This window comes from Sciurus vulgaris (assembly GCF_902686455.1).
Source record: "Sciurus vulgaris genome assembly, chromosome: 10".
Taxonomy (NCBI): domain Eukaryota; kingdom Metazoa; phylum Chordata; class Mammalia; order Rodentia; family Sciuridae; genus Sciurus; species Sciurus vulgaris.
The window spans coordinates 3752423-3766348 of NC_136470.1; the positions used below are offsets into that span (position 1 = coordinate 3752423).

Sequence of the window (13926 nt, forward strand, 5' to 3'; positions counted from 1 at the left end):
CTGGAGGAGTCTGCACTGTGGAGCTTCCTACGCACCTTGCGGCGTCCTCCTCAGACTTCAGGAAAGACAGGCGGGCCTTGGCACAGGCGTGCCTCCCGGCGTTGACCCGGGCCCCAGAGGTGGCCCCCCCACACTGCCTTAGAGACTCATCCTCAGACCCAGCCTCTTGTGTCCCTTGCAGGAGTAGAGCCGGCCGCACAGGCAGGGAGGCCAGGGCGGGGAGAAGCTGGCTGCAGCTCACTTCGGGAACCAGCTGAACTCCTGCAGGAGGCCCACTGGTGCTCTGGGTGTGGACACCCTGCCTGTCTTGGTGTCCTGGCTCCAGATCTCCAACCCCCAGTGGAGGCTGGGCCTCCTGGAGGACTCCTGCCTCACAAGGCCCTAACCGGGAGGAGTAGGGGGACCCCCAGGACCTGCTCGTTTTCCAGCGAGTCTCCTGATGCAGCAGCGCCTCTCCCATGGGTGGAGACACCTGTGAGCACCTGGGATGCGTGAGCACGTGGGAACTCACCATTAGTCCTCCAGCGCCAGCTCCAGCCAGGGCAGGACCGTCCCGCAGAGCGGAGGGGCCGCGGGGACTGGCAGTCTCCAGCCTTCTCACCTGGCTGCGTCTCACCTGCCTCTCTCGTCCACTGTCCTCTGTGGCCCTCCTGACCACTGGATCGGAAGGTCCCAGTGTCCTCCCAGCAGTGGTGCCCTCTGTCCCTGCCTCTCTCCCTCCTGGACGCCTGGTGCCTGTCCTCGCTGTGTGCACTCATGCACTGTTGTCCCCAGGCCGTGTCCACGTCCTGGCAGCAGACGTGAGCTGCAGGTGATTTCCAGACCCCTGGAGCTCTGCTCAGTGCCAGGTGTGGCGAGGTGCTCTGTAAATATCTTTGGAATGGCTGAAAGAGGTCAGGGACGGCTGTCGGCTGCCAGGCACAGCCCAGCGTGGTCCCCCGGTCCAGATTTCCTCGGCTCCTGCTGCTGGTAGCCCACCTTCTTTTGTTGTGCCCTCTCTGAGCATAGGGTCCTTAAACCTGGGGACTCATTTTGCTGGACCTGGCTAGGAAGCAGGTCTCCAGAGCCAGTGGGAGCAGATGCTGCAACTGACAGGTGAGGTCAGCAGCTGGGCAAGCCCAGCTCGGTTCCACAGTCACTGCAGAGGGCATCCTGCAACACCTTCAGGTCACCATTGACCACAGGGAGCCCAGGTCTCCCGAGCTCTTGACTGAGACCTTCGGGGTGATGTCTGGGACGCTCCACAAGGGCAGGTGGCTCTCTGGGGACAGGTGGGGTTTGCAGAAGCCTTGCATGTCTGCATTTGGCGTGACGCCCCACCTTGCATCCACAGTGCACAAGGCCAGACCTGGAGGCATCACCAGTCTCTGCTTCCTCTCTCCTTTTCTGGGTTGGGGCCAATGTGACTGGAACAGAGAGCTGTGCTGAGCTGGGTCCCCCCTCCAGTGTTTTAGTGGAAGGGATGCCCATGGCCGCCACATTGCCAGGAAGGCAGAGACGGCAGCGGGAGGAAGAGACTGACCCAGAGCAAACGTGAGAGCCGAGCACGCCGGCCGGACCTAAACAACCTCACCTTGCAGGCAGAACCCAGGACCAGGCACCGGGCTCCCCTGCGAACAGGGTGGGACCTCCGCCCAGGCCTGCCTCCTGCACCTCCTGTACTACCAGGAGAGAGGCTGCAGACTCCCTCTCAGGGCGGCTTCTTGGCCATGAAGAAGGTGGAAAGACCATACCACCCGCTCACATGCACGTGAGCAAACACGATCACAGGCTTTCTGAGCCCCGCGGGCTCTCCTGACCCGTCATCTTTCCTAAAGAGCCTGTTTGCTGTTCCGTAGAAAGCTTGCCTCCCCCCTCCGCCGGCTGTGCCCTCTGGGAATGTGCCCCTCCCACATCCGTGTGCCCAGATCTAGCCCCCAATGTGGAGGACACATGGGGGCCTTTTGGAAGAAGTGAAGTCCCGAGGCCCCGCCCTCATGGATGGAATAGTGCCTTGTAAAGGGGGCTGGGTTCTGCTTGTCCCTTCCTCCTGTGACAATGTAGCTAGAAGTCGCCATCTTTGAAGCAGAAAGTGAGTCCTCACCAGACAGGGAACCAGGGCCTACCAAGTAGGCAGGTTTTAGAGTACTCCGGAGGTGCCCGATGCTCCCTCCAAGGTAAAGGACTGGTGTGTGCAGCCTGCCCTTTGCCACTGTCACAGACACGGGCTTGGAGGTGGCCTGCTGTGCCCTGGGGTACGCTCTGACCAAACCACGTGAGGCGGAGGCTGCTACTCATGAGCAGAGAGGTCAGGGGGTGCAGCAGAGGTGCAGGCTGGGAACTAGCAATTCTGTGGCCGATTCCTGGGGACTAGTGAAGGATGTCAGGCAAGACCCCTCAGGGGAGTCCAGGGAAGGCCCCCGGGGCTCAGAGCAAGGTCATTCCGAGGCAGCAGAGAGCTGGACGCCATCCAGAGGTGGCACCAGGGAAGCCTCCTGGGGCATTCTGCTGGGGCTCGAGAGAAAGGGAGCAGCTGCCCGTGTGTCATAGCCGTGCGACAGAGCAGCATGCAGCACCGTGTCAGTCATAAAAGGAGCAAAGCACAGATCCATGCTGCTGGTCCACAGGACGGACCCTGAGAACTTCAGGCCTGTCCCAGAGGACCACACATGTGATGTCAGAATAGGCTACACACAGGCAGTAGCCTGATCAGCAATGGCCAGGGCTGTGGAGAGGGGGCGGCAGGCCCCAGCGCTAGCTGAGGGTGATGGTGACATTCTGGAATTGGCTGGGCGGCTGCATAACTGCGGACCCTAAAGCATGGGCCGTCCACCTCAAGGGTGCATGGCAGGGTGCGTAGCTGCAGCTCAGTGAGACCATTAAACATGCTTTTAGGTTAAAAAACGCCAGTCTCCCCAAATAACAACGAAGGGGGACATGGGTGTGGCTCGAACTTAGAGCTCGACCCACCTGCACGAGGCCCTGGGTTCAATCCCAGCTGCCAACGAGAAAGCACCCCCACCCGCCAGACGGCACGCTGAGGTCCTAACAGTGCAGTGCCTGCCTCTGCCTAACCCGCTCCTGCCCGTCTTTACCCCTGGGCGGCTCCCCCACTGACTGGAAGACGCCCCAGAACCGCCTGCAGGGACTCCCTGCAGCCCTAGGTGGACCTGAGAGGTCTGGTCCAGCCCTTCACTCTCCAGCCTGCTGACTCTGGCTTGAGTCAGGCTGTTTTCTACCCTGGCCTGACACCTTGCAGAACTGGATTCTAGACCCCACTCTGCTGCTGGCTGTGTGACCCTGGGCAAGGTACCACACCTCCCTGGTCTGTCCTCTCTTTCTTCATCTGTAAATTAGGGGGAGCACCCCAGGTCTAAGATCAGATTTGATGTGAAGGCTTTAGCCATTTTTAAATGAAGGTCTGTTAGGAAGTAACCAGAGGGCGTCCCAGAAATCCATTGCTCTTTGCTTTCAGAATCACTCTTTTAGAAATTAATCTGATATTCCCAATCCCTGCTTTTCAAATTTGGGTTGCTGGGGGCGATGCTCAGTGACCGTGTGGAGGAAATGAGACACGCAGGGGCAGCACCAGGAGGAAACTCCCCCTGGGGGAGAGGGAGGATGTCCAGCATCTGCAGGGAGAGCCTGCCCAGGCTCTGGCCCAGGGTCCTCTTGGACACAGTCACACCTCGGGCTCCGGACCCCTCGTCTTCCCTCTGCCTCCATTCCTTGGTTGCAAATCGGACGGAATTCAGAGAGGGAAGAAGATAAGCTTGACTTGGTGGTGAAGCATCAGGAGACCAACATGAGTGACCTCCACTCGTCCGGTGGTCTTAGGGAGTGTGACCATCCACCAGGACTGTCAGAGGACCTCTGCTCTCCTTGCTTCTGGCAGGGCAGGATGCAGCAGCCTGCCTTGCTGTGACTTGCAGGGGAGGAGGTGGGGCAGAGGGACATGGTCTCTTGCCTGTCTCTTCCTCTACCGGCGTGGCTGTTCCTCTGCTGCCTCCTCCAGCTGCTCCCGCTCTTTCCTCAAGTCTCTGCCTCGCAGGACCGTGTCTGGGAGCAGGTGGCAGGGGTGCGGGGCAGGATGGCAGCGAGTTTGCAGAGCCCGGTGCGAGAGGGAAACGTGGCCTGTGTTGTCGGCTGCCGCAGGCAGGCGTGGTCTCCCACGTGATGTGGAGCCCCGCTTCTACCTTGGGGACGGTGAGCCCGGCACTGGGGCTTCCTTCTGCCTCTCTCTCCCTTCCTGTGTTCCCACTAGGACCCCTCCCCGACGGCTCCCCCACTGCACAGCGGTGCTGACCACTGGGCTCCCCGCTGGGGACGCCTGCTGTTGCTGACCTCGGTGTCATAGGTGTGAAGCCAGACAGAGCTACGAGGGCGCACCTGGGCCGAGAGGGGACCCATTAGCACCCACACGAGGCCCTGCGGAGGGAAGGAAGGAAGCCAGCTGTCACCTACTCTCAGCAGTGGTGACCCTGGCTTTGGCTTCCTCCACTTTTGGCCCCCATCTCGTGGTCCACGAAGGCGCTGGAGAGCGGGGAGTGTTGCAGACACAGCCAGACCTTAGTCATGGGGAGCGGGGGTGCTCTGTGTGGACCCAACCGGGCTGAGAGGAACCTATGGGGACCTGGCGTCCACAGCTCCCCGCCACTGGTTGCCTTGGGACCCTGGAAAAGGACTCGGCAGGGCTGCCTGCATGTCAGGGAATCAGAACGGATCCCCTCTCAGGAGCGTCTGGCTGATAGACAGCGCCAGCCCCCAGAGAGGAGCCCCGTCTACCTGGGAAGGCAGTTTTGCTTTGAGCTGCCAGAGTGTTGTAACACAGGGAGACCCAGAACTAAATAACAACCACAGAGCAAATCTGACCACCACGTTAGCACTGGGGGGCCAGGTCCAGGATGAAAACACGGGGCATACTGGGCATTGGGAGGTCTGAAGTCTGGAGGGACTTGGCCCTGGCGGTACCCCAGATCAGCCCTGCAGTCGGTCTCGTGGCAATGAGTCATCGTGCTGAGACTCTGATTTCAGGTGGAAAGGGGCAGGGCGCTTTCCTGCCTGTGCCCGGGATCGGGACGGTCCAGGACGCTTGACACTCACCTGCGTCAGGGCTCATTTGTTAGATTGAGTGGCGTGACAACATGCAAGGTGCGTCTGCTTCTTGGAGCCGTTCGAAGTCATTTTAAAGGATGATGATCAGCTTGCGAGGCGGCTTTCTGCGTTGGAAGGAGTCTGAGTGAGTAGGTTTGTAAATGCAACTGAGTCCATTAGGGTTTTCGGTACTTCAAATCCATTCGTTCAAACAGTAATCCAACTAAAGCCCCAAAAGTGACTTTAGAAGTTCCTGGCTGTACAGACATAATGGCTGGATTCTTAGAGGACCTGTGAGTCCTGAGGAGGACCAGAAGTTAAAACGCAACCCTTAACATTCTGGTGTTGACCCAAAATGAAGATGCAGGTGGCCTTTTCTGCCACTGGGCTGCCCTCCTAGCACCGGGCCCTCACGCGGACAGTCTCTAGCCTCTGCCCTGGCCACCAAAGTCACTTCCCCACCCGTCCTAAGCTTGCCCTCCCCCACTCCTGGTCCTGCCGCTCCTGGGGCTCGGCGGACCCTCGAACTGCCTGGGTTTGGAGAACACGGCTTGCAGGCTGAACTCCTGTGGGACTGTCCGGGGAGCCCTAGACCCTTGGCCTTTGATGGGACAACTCTGACCCCTCTGTCCCTTCCTGAAAGTCTGGTCCCTTAGAGTAACTTCAGTGGCCCCTTTGCTTTGCACCTGGGTGAACCCCAGGCTGCGAGAGGTTGGCGAACTTTGAGGGACCTGAGTCTCCCAGAGCTCAGAGCAGGGGCCGCACCTGTGACAACCCCTCAGCAGATCCTGCGAGGAACTGGCTGGAAAGTCTCTGTGGTGGTAAAGCGGCTGAGGTTCTCACAGCTGGGGAGGCTGGCCCCCAAGTGACGACGTCAGAGTTTCTTACTGAGCTAGTGCCCACGTCCTGTTAGGTCCTCGGGCTGTGTTTATAGCAAAGAAAAGGAGGGACTAACATGGTCACCATGAGCCACACACTGCCCTCCTCGCGGTCCTGGGACTCCTGAGGGTGTGGGAGCTTCCCACGGAGGCAGCGAGGCAGGGATGCTGTTCCTGCCGATGCCCACCCCAGCCTCCCAGCAGCTGGGCCCATGTGAGTCACTGGGGTCACTGTTCCTCATGGGGCTTCCCGTGGTGCACTGGGGGGAGCTGACAGGAGTCCCTGGCTCCCTGGGGAGCCCAGCCGGGTTCTCTTCCCTTGGAGGACTTCCCTAACACAGTGCCCTTCCCTGTCTTTATTACCTCAGCTGAAAACAGATTTCATGAAAACTGTGTCTTGCTCTGTTTGCCCCAAGTCCTAGCATCCCACGAGGCCAGGGGATCCCCAGAGAAGCAGCCCCTCGTCTCGAAGTCCCCTGTGCTTTGGTTTTCTATTGACTGGCATTTGACTGCTCTGCCAAAGTTCTTGAGGGCTTGTAGAAGACGGAGCGATGCCATGCTCTCTGATGGCAGTGTGAGTGTATCTGTCTCCAGGGGACACTTTCCAGCGTCCTCTGATGGGGTGGTCTGCAGCCTGGGTCCAGCGTGTCTGGCTCCACGCCCTTCTCTGGGGTGGCTTACCCCTGACCTGGGGAGCCATCGGCAGATGGTCGCTTTACACCAGTCACACTCCCTTCAGGAGCCTTTCACCCTGGCCAGAGCGTGCCCCCTACCCACACCTCCCCAGGCCTCCCCGAGCTGCGTGGCTCCCTGTTCCCCGCAGCCTCCCTCCTCACAGCCACACAGCTCCCCAGCAAACCCATCCGGTCTCGGAACTTTGCACACTGACTCCAAAACACATCTGCCCCCAGAAGGAACCCGCCTCCAGGAGCCCACGTTTCCCTGAGCCACGCCGCACCCCTGGTGAGCAGCATCACCTCCAGTCCCACCTTCCTCGTGATCACGTGAGAACGCCACCTTGGCCTTGTTCAGGTGGAGGCTCGAGAGGGAGCAGGGCTGGGGAGCCCCCAGGCTGCATGGCTGAAGCCAGCGCCCACTTCATGGGCCAGTCCTCCTCCGGCTGGCCTGGCCTTCTGACGCTGTGGTTCCTTGGCCTTCACCAGTATGATCCTGCCTGGGACCCTCCACCTCCCGCACCCACACCCCTGTCCCAGCTGGACCTGGGCTCCTGGCACACTCCCAGGGCCAGGGAGCTGTCATGTGTCACTGTCCCCTTGTCCTGCGTACCCTTGCGCTCCCACGCGCTCCCACAGGGCTTCGCCTCTGCCTCGGGCTACTACTGCACCAGCTTCCAGACCAGAAGCAAGTCCTCCCAACAGCCACTGAGCCCACAGCCCCTGCCCAGCGGTCATCAGCAGAGGAACCCTTGGGAGAGTCAGCCGGCATTCCGGGGCCTCCCATGCCCCACTCAGCGGTCCGATCGGGGGTCCGGGGGCCTGATGGGCTGCCTTCCTGCCAAGTCCCTGGGCAGGGGCTGCTGCTGCTTGCTGCCTCTGGGATCTGCCTCCCATGAGGTCATGGGTTGCCTCTGAGGTCCCCGTGATCAGCACCTCCCAGCACCCAGGCCCTTGCAAGGTCCCCACCTCCTACCCCTGGGGTCCCGTGACTCATTTTACCTAAGGATGTGGCAGAGGTGGCGTTGGGCTGCTATGGGCCCAGGCATGGAGGAGACCAACGGCCTCACCTTTGCTCTCTGGGAGCTCCAGGCCGCCGCGTAAGGCTGGATGAGAGAGTGTCGCAGACAGAACCCACAGGAAGGCCAAGGGCAGGAGAGAGGCCCCGGGGGGACCGTGGGTCAGAGGAGGGAGTCGGCCACCCGCACGCATGCCAGCCAAATGTGAAGGACGCGGGAGGCCACAGGAGCCCCCAGCCGAGCCCACCTGGCGAGCTGTTTCCAGTAGGAGGTTTTGCGTGGCTTGACCCCCCACCTCCTCTCCACTCTCAGCCCCTGCTGCTGTCCCCTCAGCCCCTCGCTGCAGCCCCACCGTCCCCTTGGTTTCCCACACACTCTGTGGGCAAGGCCCGCGGCAGGGAAGGCAGAGTGCCTCGGGCTGGGTGTGGCGGGCCTCCTGCTGCAGGGCTGCTCACGAGGCCTCTGCTGGGACCTCACCCGACACCAGTGTAAAACTGTGCTCCTCTCCAGCACTGCCCCTCCGCTTTATTCTCCTCAAAGCGCTGATCCCCACCTGCCATGTTGGGTTTGTCTGGTTGGGAGAGCCTGTCTCCCGCAGAGTGCAGGGCTCCAGGGTGGGCCTCTCCCAGGGTCTAGGGCCAGCCGGACATTGAAGGCACTGGGAGAAAGTGTCCTAGGGAGGAGGGAGGGAGGAAGGAAGGCTACCAGGGGAGTCCTGAGCAGGTTGCTGATGAACATCTGGCAGGGCTGCAGTGTGGCTCAGTGGTGGACGCTCATCCCGCATGGGAGGCCCTGGGTTCCATCTCCAGCACCACAAAAACACACTAACAAATCACAGGAGACCCATAAAATAAAGTCTCCATTCCATGGCTCCTTCGTGATGAGCCAGGCAGGCAGCTTGAGAATGAAGGAGGCCCGTGAGAAGGAGTGAGGCCCAGCAGAGAGGCCCAGCAGAGGCCCAGCAGAGGCCCAGTGAAGGCCCAGCAGAAGCCCAGCAGAGGCCTAGCAGAGGCCCAGTGGAGGCCCAGGGCTGATGGTGGCCCTACTGGTTCTGGATTTTGACCTAGCCCAGCTCCAGTCCTGAGGGAGGAAGAAGCAGAAGAGACCTGGTGGTCTCCCTGACCCTCTGCCGTTCTGTCTTCTCTATCATCCTCCATGGTCAGCTGGGCCTGGGTCCAGGGTGAGAGCAAGAGAAGAAATCCCTCATCCCTCCCCAGACCGGCACCATAGACTGTATGCATGGGTCTGGTCATAGGACCAGGTGGGGGGACCTCCCAGGAAGACATGCCCCTCACTCCCAGCTGCTGAGCCAGGGTTCTCAGCCACAGAGCCCTGGGGCAATGGGGACAGTTCATGTGCAGACTCCCGGGCCTGGACTAGAGTTCACAGGGGCCCAGCTCAGGAACGGGTTCTGGACCTGGACTGGAGTTCTCCAGGGCCCAGCTCAGGAACGGGCGTGTTTTCACGCTGAGTCTGAAGCAGGTGGGGCCTGGACCACCCCAAGCAACTTGTTCCTTGGAACTTTCCAGAACCCCGATGTGTATCAAAGACAAGGGACGTCCTCAGAACCAACAGAGGGCAGCCTCTGAGTTCATCCTCCTCTCAGGAAACTGCCCCACCTTCAGATTCTTCTCCAGGGCCCATGAGGCTCTGCACCATGATCTCCCTGGAAGAGAGCGCCCAGGAACCATGAGGCCAGAGGGCAGGAGAGGGGCTTTGGGGCCCCTTTCCTGCTCCTGTCTCCCTACTCCCCCACCCTCATGGAGGAAAACAAGGAGTGTGGGCCAGAGTGATGAGGCTGAAGATGGCCCCAGAGGTCTGTGAGAAGCCTGGGCATTGTCCCTGTGTGTCCTCCCAGGCCAGTTCTGTCTGCATCCTGGCTGGGAAGAAGTTCTTCATCTGGGTCTCCCCAGGACCAAACAGGCCTGACAGTGCGGGTACTGGGTGTGTGAGTGGAAGGATGGGTGGATGGGTGGATGGAGAGGTGGAGGGATGGATGCAGAGGTGGAGGGGTGGACAGGTGGAGGGGTGGATGGATTTGTGGATGAGTGGGTGGAAGGATGGATGGATGGGTGGATGGGTGGATGGAGAGGTGGAGAGGTGGACAGGTGGAGGGGTGGATGGAGAGGTGGAGGGGTGGATGCAGAGGTGGAGGGGTGGACAGGTGGAGGGGTGGGTGGAGAGGTGGAGGGATGGACAGGTGGAGGGGTAGATGGATTTGTGGATGAGTGGGTGGAAGGATGGGTGGATGGGTGGATGGACAGGTGGAAGGATGGACAGGTGGATGAATGGATGAGGAGCCCTCACTTCTGAGGTCTGGACTCGGTGCTCCCCTGGGACCCTGCCAGTCCTGGTTGTCTGAGGTTCCGTTGGTGCGGAGGCAGGATGCCGAGTGGAAGGTCTTAGCCTGGGAGGCGAGGGTGAGAGCGACTTGCTAGTGAGAAGAGGAAGAGGAAGGGAGTGTGGGGGTGGGAGATGGGGGGACTGGGCCTCCGAAGTCTCCCTCCAGCACAATTGCTCTAATAACACCCTGTGCTCCTCGGGGCCTCTCTCCTGTGAGCAAAAGCCTCCCCGCCCCGGCAGGGAAGAGGAGAGATGTTACTGTGTGATGACGGGGAGACCCCAGAGGCCGAGAGACTTGCCACGTCGCAGGCAGCCAGGGCAGCTGGGGCAATGTCGCGCCCTGAGCGTCCCTGTGCTCACGGAGGCCTGGGAGCTGGTCAGAATCAGTGACTCTCTGCCTCTCTCCGTGAGGTCACTGCTGCAACCAGCAGGTTTTCAAATTGAGGACACCCTGGCCAGGGCAAGCCAAGTGACTCCTCCTAAGTCAGTTGTCACAGCCGGACCTGGCAGAGGGTGGGCGCAGGCTGGGGAGGCCGAGGTGTATGCTGGGGCAGGAGCTAGTGTCCACCAAGCCAGCATGCCCGAAGGAACCTGCACGTGGTGGCTGTTCTGTCCTCTGCCCAGACTCCCACGGGTCTTTGGGCCACTTGTCTCCTCTGGGTCCAGCTTCTCACCTGGCCCTTTCCTCTGCTGGGCAGGCTCCCTTTTCCAGGGTTCCATCCCTTCCCTCTTTCCCATGAGCCCCCATGCCACAGGCTTAGTGGAGGTGCTTGCTGCACTGGGGTCACAGACTGGGGTTCTGGAGGGCGGATGGGGTGGGCTGGCTGGCATGCTCCAGGTCTGAGTCAGAGGTGAACTGTCAAATAGAGCCCCCCCACCCGCCCCCAGCCATCTTCAGCCTGCAGCCAGCACAACCCCAGAGGGCGTGGTTTCGCGGTTTCCTTGGCTCCAAAAGTACCCTTTGTACCTTTATTGAAATGAGAAAAATGCAGAGCATTCCTGATCTGGGCGGCCTCGGGAAGTCCTGTGCAGACTGGCACAGGGCTGCTCATCACCCCTGCCTGGGGCCAGGAGCCCTCCAGCTGCAGGTTCCCAGGAAAGGTTCCCAGGCTGCGGAGGGGGCGGGGGCAGCTCCCCTGGGACGCAGGGCTTGAGAATCAGGCCAAGAGCAGAAGCAGGAAGGGGAGGCAGCTCTGCCCAGGCAACTCTGGTGCCTTTGGACCCCCATCGTGTGCCCATCAAACCAGCTCTGTCTGCTTCCCCAGGAGACCAGGGCTCCCTGGGGCAGGTTTCTGGCCTTGGGGGGCTCCAGGGACAAGCACAGCTCCTCGCACTTTGGCAGGTGCCAGATACTCTCCTATGGGCAGGGTGGCACTGGGTGAAGGAAGCACCCCAGAGGATGTGTGGATCAGTGCTCTGAAGAGCTGAGCTTAAGTGCAGGCGTGCAGGGAGTAGCCCGCTCTCTTCTCTACCTGAGCAGCCAACCAGGACCCCGGCAGCAGGGCAGGAGGGAAGGATGGGGAGAAGGCGTGGGGCGCGGTGGGGAGGCGGAGGACTCGCAGCATGGCCGCCCTGCTGCCCTGGCCCTGCGATGCTCTGCCTCCCTGAGTCTCAGGCCAGTGGGCCCCAGCCAGGCAGGCTGTCCTGGGGGCGTCTAACCTGGGCTCTGCCCTGTTGTCGGGGCTCCAGCGATTACTTCCCACCTTACAAGTGACAGAACCAGGGCCCTCAGAGCAGGGAGCCTTCAAGCTGTTGCCTGACTTTATGAGCTGCCAGTACATTCCTGAGCTGAGTGGGAGGAGGTGTCATTTCCCTAAGCTGCTGGAGGGCTGTGTGGTTGCGGGGGAGGGGTCTGTGGGGTGAGCGGCTGAGGACACCACCTCTGGTCCTCCAGGCCCAGCTCCCAGGCCTCTGCCGCCCCAACCCTTCCTGCCGAGCCCCACTCATGGCGGGCAGGAGGCCTTCCCCTGGAAGCCGAGGGGTGGAGTTGCAGGCCCACTTGGCTCAGCACGCCGGAGTGTCCAGGGCCTCTGGGAGCTCAGTGTTGCCCTGGGGAGAGGCCAGAGCGCAGTCTGCAGAAGAGCCGAGGAAGGAGCCTGCTCTCCTCGTCCGGAGATCCATTCCCATTCTCGGTGAGAACTCACGTTCGCATCCCTACTCAATCACCTTATATTCTTGGTCTCAAAGAGGGCCCCCCTTGATTGTATGAACTTTAGCCCTTGAAAACCGGAAAGGGTTCCCGATCGCTGGTGTGGTCCCACGTCCACGGCAAATGTCATCAACGTGAGGTGCGTCAGCCAGGCCTGCGGGACCACGGTCCCCCGCAGCAGGGGTCACTGGGACGGATCCTCACGGGGTCAAGCTGCTTTGCCCAAGGACTCCCACCGGGGCTCTTTGGGCCTCTGCAGACCTCGGAGCCCCCTGCCACCTGCAGCAGGAGACACTGAGGTTCCTCGCAGCTCAGAAGCGTTACCCACGACACCTTCTTCCGGGCCGCCGTCTAGCCACCACCGATGAGCACCTCCTGCAGGCCAGTGGGGTGACGATGCCATTGCTCTTGTTCGCCCTCGTGATGGGCGGAATCGTGTTCCCCAGGGTGGCCACCCGGGGCCACTTCTGCACTTGGCAGCCCCATCCACTCTCCAGCAAGGCCTGCTCAGGACACCCTGCGGCCCACTCTCTTCCTGGGACCACCACAGGCAGAACTGGAAAGAAACCCATTTACGACTCTTCTTCCCAAATGCCTCTGTCCCCTGCCACTAAGAAGATGCCACCTCCACACCCTCCTGCTCTCAGGAGAGGGCATCCTCTCCTCCCTCGAGAGGCCACAGACTGTAAGTATTGACCCTCCTGGGGCCTCATCTTCAGGGGCTGACGCTCGGCTGGGGCTCAAGTGGAGAACTCACGTCCCCAAGACAGCAGGTGGCTGTTGGGGTTGGTGCTCTCCAAGCGTCCCTGCTGGGCTGGACACCCTCCTTCTACCCCGACCCTTCCCCCACGCCAGCCCCACCTGCCCTACCCTCCCTCAGGGATGTGTGGTTGCGTTGCGTCTCCCCAAGACGTATTCAAGTCAATCCCAGATACTGTGGATGGGTAATTGGAAATGCCATCTTTGCTGATATGCTCAAGATAGGATGAGGGCATACAGGACTAGGGTGGGCCCTGCCCCAGCGACAATGTCCAAGACAGAAGAGGTCATGCACAGAGAGGACAAGGCCCTGGGAAGGCGGAGAGGCCGACTGCATGATCCCCGACCTCCAAGGAGCCCTCCTCTGTGGCCTCTGTCACTTTGGTCTTGGATTCCTGCCCTCTAGACTGCAGAGGACCAACCTGCTGTGCCCAGCCTCTGGTTGGTGGTTCTTTGATCTGTAGCCCTAACCATCTAGGGCAGAGCCTTCAGCCGTGCCCAGCCTCTGGTTGGTGGTTCTTTGATCTGTAGTCTTAGCCATCTAGGGCAGAGCCCGCAGCTGTGCCCAGCCTCTGGTTGGTGGTTCTTTGATCTGTAGTCCTAGCCATCTAGGGCAGAGCCCGCAGCTGTGCCCAGCCTCTCATCTCTGCCTCCTTTCCCTGCCACCGCTGCTCAGGAGAAGGCCACCAAAGCAGCAAAGGATGGGGAGAAAGAGCCCTTCTGGGTTGTGGAATTGGCCAGGGAGGGAGGAGGGTCAAGTGCAGTTGGTACCCCGACCTCAGCGCGCGAAGCACACCTTGATGCTTTCACGTGTCAAATGTGGTGATCCTGATCCCAGCTTTAGGAAGAGGTTGAGGTTGCTTAGGATTCACAGGTCCAGTTGATGCCGGCTGTCCAGCTGGGCTTCCCAGGCACTTGCCATGATGTGGATTAGTGCTTGGGCCACATCGTAAGCCCCGAGGAAGAGCTGGCAGGGACCCTGTCCACACAGCCCGGGGCCACGGCCCTGCAGGCTGCTCTGGAACTGAATG

At 60.9% G+C, this 13926-nt stretch overlaps 1 long non-coding RNA gene across 1 annotated transcript; it reads left to right on the forward strand.

Moving 5' to 3' along the window:
• Positions 1-9226: 9226 nt before the first annotated feature.
• On the forward strand, positions 9227-13353 carry LOC306670556. The gene is made up of 3 exons (XR_013766452.1): positions 9227-9338; positions 9503-9581; positions 12617-13353. It is a non-coding gene; the product is annotated as an uncharacterized lncRNA (long non-coding RNA).
• Positions 13354-13926: the final 573 nt, after the last annotated feature.